This window comes from Temnothorax americanus, unplaced genomic scaffold (assembly GCF_048541705.1).
Source record: "Temnothorax americanus isolate GAGA-0224 unplaced genomic scaffold, ASM4854170v1 Scaffold148, whole genome shotgun sequence".
Lineage (NCBI taxonomy): Eukaryota > Metazoa > Arthropoda > Insecta > Hymenoptera > Formicidae > Temnothorax > Temnothorax americanus.
Window position 1 is genome coordinate 33,451 of NW_027509284.1, and position 6,269 is coordinate 39,719.

Below are 6,269 nucleotides of genomic sequence, written 5' to 3' on the forward strand. Positions count from 1 at the left end.
GAAAACGACATTCGTTTTCGCGTGGCCCGTAATCCTGATATCAAAGCTGCCGTCATCGAGCGCTTTAACAGAACGTTGAAGGAGCGAATGTGGCGCTATTTTACGCATAAAAATACGCGGCGCTACGTCGATGTTTTGCAAGATATCGTAAGCGCTTACAATCACACCCGTCATTCCTCCATCAGAATGCAACCGGCTGTCGTTACGAGAGAAAACGCTCGTGTAGCGCGCGAAAATATAGTTCGACGATGGAGAAAGAGCGAAAAGATAAAACGCGCGCGAAAAGCTAAATACAGCGTCGGAGAACTCGTTCGCGTCAGTAGAGCAAAAGCTACCTTCGAGAAAGGATACGAGGCGAGGTGGAGTGAAGAAATATTTCGAATTCACCGCGTTCTCGAGTGGCGAAAACCACGCGTGTACGAACTGAGCGATTTAGCGGATGAGGTCCAGAGTAATGAAAATTCAAATTAAAAAATAATGCATTACTTATTTAAAAAATAATACGTAATAAAAAAAGTCGCATTGATTATTTAAAAAGTAATGCGTAATGAAAAAAATTAAATTAATTATTTAAAAAGTAATGCGTAATAAAAAAAATTGCATTGATTATTTAAAAAGTTATGCGTAATGGAAAAAATCGCATTGATTACTTAAAAAGTAATGCGTAATGAAAAAAATTGCATTGATTATTTAAAAAGTAATGCGTAATAAACAAAATCGCATTGATTATTTAAAAAGTAATGCGTAATGAAAAAAATCGCATTGATTATTTAAAAAGTAATGCGTAATAAAAAAAATTGCATTGATTATTTAAAAAGTAATGCGTAATAAACAAAATCGCATTGATTATCTAAAAAGTAATGCGTAATGAAAAAAGTCGCATTGATTATTTAAAAAGTAATGCGTAATGAAAAAAATTGCATTAATTATTTAAAAAGTAATGCGTAATAAACAAAATCGCATTGATTATTTAAAAAGTAATGCGTAATAAAAAAAATCGCATTGATTATTTAAAAAGTAATCCGTAATGGAAAAAATCGCATTGATTATTTGAAAAGTAATGCGTAATAAAAAAAAAACGCATTAATTATTTAAAAAGTAATCCGTAATGGAAAAAATCGTTGAAATTTTTGTTTATTATTCGTTTTATGTACGGATTATTGAAAATAAATATTACAGTTTATCCCTGCTTAATACACACATATAGTAGGCGAAGAATGAATATAGTACGTAAATTGTACGTGTACATAATATTGTGGTCCTCTCATTTTCCATGCGCCATCATGTTGATTGACGAGAGACATAGCAGTAACATTAATTGTCATGTATCTATAGATATGATCCTCTCAATGGTCAATCGATTATTGTGAATGTCGAGAGATAGCGTTGTCACTTATAATTTGACAAACTTTAGACGGATGAGATCATAGAGCTATAAGAATAGAGTGCGCGAGTCATATACTAGCACGTAAGAAGCTGCGATATAGGAATATAAAAAGAACGCTGCATATAGACCCTTTCTGTCTTTGTCTACGCGCGCATGCAAAACAAAGACAGAAGGGGCCTATGCGCAGCTTTATCTTTCTATTCCTATGTCGCTTTTTCAGCTCGCTCGTGCACTCTATTCTTATATCTCTATGGATGAGGTGCACGATAGAGGAGGGTCACCAATCACCATCTTGGTGTCATTTACTCTGTGGATTCCATAGAACGTGAACGTATATTTGTACTCAAAAACATTATATCGCGTATTATTGTGAGATATATAATCAGTGCAGGTGATTATTGAGTGTGACTAGTTGGGGTGTTTGATTATTGTGCACAATTTTTCGACTGCAGCGGATTGTAAGTATTTTTTGTATTATAAATGTAGAGTGTAACCACGCTTGGCACCGGTGCACAGTGGGCCAAAACGGCAATCTAGCTGGACAAAAGTAGTAATTTTGTTTTCATCGTTAAACAAATGTTCTCAAGTGTTCTAAAATAGAAAGTAAACATGTACAAAGTATATCAGTTTAATTTGATAACATTTAATATACAGGGTGTTCGTTAAAAACCATCCACTAACTACATAGCGCTATTCCTTATCAAAGTCGTAATCTTTAATTAGGTAAAAACTTAACAAACGTTTTGGCCTGCCATTTTTAAACTATTCTCATTGTGTGTCAGTGTGTTAAATTAAGCAAATTACATATATCAAAAAATTATAATTATAACAGCAGTACATGTATTGATCGCAATATAATTTTCAAATTAAAACAAATAATAAAATAATAAAAAATTATAAAATAATAAAATACAATGCAATTGTAGTTCGCCAGTACGATAATAAAACTAAGACGTATGAATCGGCCTAACTGGCAATAAATAATTTATCATCGTGACGATTCGACCATTGGTTTTGGTCCGATTAATCGTCAAGACGTTTATAATCTTTGATACTTATATAATAAGCATCTCTCATTTTTAAATAATTTAAATTAAATTAAATTAATAATTTTAATCGCAATAAATTTAATAATTTAATTTAATTTAAATTATTTAAAAAATGAGATGTTTATATATATAAGTATCAAAGATTATAAACGTGCGTCTTGACGATTAATCGGACCAAAACCAATGGTCGAATCGTCACGATGATAAATTATTTATTGCCAGTTAGGCCGATTCATACGTCTTAGTTTTAATAAAATACAAAATAAAAAATAATTAATCGAAAACTACAAATAAACAAAAACAAATTAAAATATTAAATAATTTTATTTTAGTATTAAACTGAAATAAACTAAAATAATAAAATTAAAAATAATAAATCAAAATAATAAAAATCTTTCAGTTAACAAATAAAATAAAAATAAAAATCTTAATTACTACTGTTACTTTCATTAAAGTATTCACTATCGCAACTATCGCACAATTCTGTATCAGCTTCCGAAACATTTAAATTAAATTCTGGTTCTTTTAAAAGTTTCAACACAGCTTCGTCTAAATATCCAGATTTTCGTGGTGGATGATGTCTATATAATGAAATTACTGGATCCGATGAAATAAGTAGTATATGAATTAAATCCTCCATAGTTTTATCTCGAGATATTTTTCGAGTATGTCCTTCTCTATATCGTCTGCAATCTTTATTACGTGCTTCTTGTACTTCTTCGGACAGCATGCCAATCGGAAGAATAGCGTTTTTAATTATATCTGCCCCATGAATTAAAATTTTGTGCACACTGGGTGGCATATAAAACCATGGATATAATTTGACGTATAATTCTGCTGTTTCTCGAGTATATATTCCAAACGCTTCAGGATTTACTGCGTATCCACTAGACATTGTTCTTAAAATTACTGAGAATCGTAATATAAGTTCTTCATCAATTCCAGTAATTTCAGCGGCTAAATCTGGTTTTTCAAAAAAACGACGTGATGTATTGCCATCATTGGTAGTACCAGCTGAAGGTTTTGGTATGTCTACTAACAGACCCATTTCAGAATATAAACGATCTTGAATTTGTTTTTTACGCAGTTCTACCTCCTTTTTTTCATTTCCTCTAACTTGCCATTTTTTAATATCTAAACGATAAGCAATGTGCAAGAGACATTCAAAACACCGAATCCAAGCATGCAAAGTCGACAATCCAAAACTGAACGTTGTAATATCAACATTAACTACTGATGCTTTCTCAATATCGTTCATCATTTTTGGAGTAGCTCCGCAAACATAACATTTTTGTGACGATACATTTGTTAATGCATTACAGATTTTCCCATCTACCATTGTCAGCAATAATACAGATTCTATTGCGAATTCTTTTTCTTCAATTTTAATAATAGTTGGAACAAGTGACTGAAATTGTTCTTCAATAATTGCTATTTCTTGTTTTATTAACTCAGTCGATTCTTTTTTAAAAATTAATTTAATTGGTCGACAGTATTTTGTTGATCCTGGTCGTGGGTTATTCCATAAAATTAATTTTGCATTTTCTCCTTCGGCAAATAATTGTAGCGGCACTAAAGATATTATAAATAAGTTCTCATCAAATTTTTGTTCTGCAATTGAGGAACATTTTTGCTTGTAAATGCTATGACCTGAGCTACCGTCACATCCCCATTTAAATAATATTTTTATTGATTGAGGCGTTTGACATTGTAAAAGAACCTCTTGTTGTACCATAATAATGCGCCGAATAGTATGATCCAAAAGCGATTGTAATTTAATTTCTGCCTGTATATCAGTTATTATAATATTTTCCGGATAACACTGTTTTTTTGCTTGTTTAATAACATGGTACGAAGGATAAATATCAGCATATCGTTTCTTAGCACCAGACCGGACTAAAGCATACGTATGTTTTGTGTAATTCCCATCAATAAAGAAAGCTAATGCTTCGTCTGGAGTATATTTTACGGGCTCTTGTTTTGGTGATTTATAAGCTTTTTTAATTTTTGTTCCTTTTTTGGTGACGCAATTAACTCCATTACCATTTCTGCTGCATCTCTACGTCCAGCAGTTCGCAAACTATATTATGTTGCAAAACATAATTCCTCCGTACAAGTTTTCTGAGTTAATATTTCGACTCTTCTTTTCTTGGTCTTATTACTGCATTCACTGAACAATTTTTTTCGTCGACCCATTTTAGATGTTGAAGACGTTGATGTAGGCAAAGATGCTAATGAAAAATTAATTTCTTTGTCTAACCAGTCACTATTTTTATTTAAAAAATAGTGTAGTGTACGGTTACTGACATTCCATTTGCTTTGTATTTTATAATTTAAATTTGTAATTGTAGATGTAATAGTTTTGACAAAATTTTCCGGGCAATTTTCATCTCCAACATCGCTAGTAATAAAGTTTAATAAGGCTGTTGTACGATCTGAATTATTTGCACATTGATGCCAAGCTTCGAAAAGACGACGTCTTGTTATTGTTAATACATGCCTAAGAAAAATAAAATTGAATAAATTTAATATTTAATTTATAAAATTTTATATAATTTATTTCCGATTTTTAATTATGTATTTAAATTTAATTTTTTCTTTTTACAATAGAACAAATTATAAGAGAACTATAATTTGGAATATGATAAACTATAACTCAAATCTCTTTAGATACATTACTTTTCTATTTAAGTTGGTTATCGTTCGTCACATCAAATGTAATCATATAATTAAATATAACAATTATAAATGATATCACTTCTCCTCTATGTCCCAGTAGCTTATAATAAAAATATTGGATTTTTTAATAATATAAATATATATCAAAGACTATAATTTTTTGGTCCTTTTTAAGTATATCCCGGTTAAATCTGCAAATCACACATACAACAAGTAAAACATGTAAATGTCATAGTCATATTGAGTGAAAAACGAATATAATAGAAAATAGAAAGTACCTTGGTTAAAGTCACATATCAGATAATACCAAAGTCATAAAGCCTTCTTGGTTTAATGTAATGATTCGAATTATCATAGTGCAAGTCTCATGTTGGAGTACTTAAGCAAGGTAACAAGCAACCACCGTGGTTCCAAACGAGCAACTGGCGAACGGAGAGATAGCTAATCAAAACAACGATGTACGATAAACAATATTAACAATAACAACGATGACACTAATTCGCAAGTGATAAACGGACATAAAAGTCATGTGAAAGAGAAAGGTAATAAATAAAAGTTATAATAAAGAAATATGGAAATAAATAAATTGTGAGAAAAATAAAGACATAAAGAAGTGAAATGAATAAGGCATGTCGAAATAAATAAAATGTAAAATAAATAACTATAGATAACCATAGATGTCAAGATCAAGAGAGACGGTAGTCTCGCCAAGTACACGCGCAGCGCGAGACCGTTTACGCAAACGGTCGAGTTGCGAGTTCTAAAAAACGCTGTATCTATGAGAGCGGCACTTAGTGGCAGCTAGTTTTCACGGATAAAACTCAGAAATGTCTAAGGAATAATATGCTGGTAAAATGACGGCAGCAATCCGCAGCGTTTTTTTTTGTAGACCTTTCTAAGTTTCATACTTTGAAAATTTTATAATTAAAAATCGGCAATGTTTGACTTAAAATACCGCTATTATTAAAAAACTATTATTAAAATTTGTTAATAAAATTTAAAAATATATACCTTTCTCTATATTTATCTAATTTGAAGTTTTAATATTCTTCAATATAAGCAGAATACTTCTTTCTTTCTCAAGCGCTGCTAAAGTAATGATTTAACGTTTTGCGAGATGACATTTATACGACGTATTCAAATGATTGTTATAA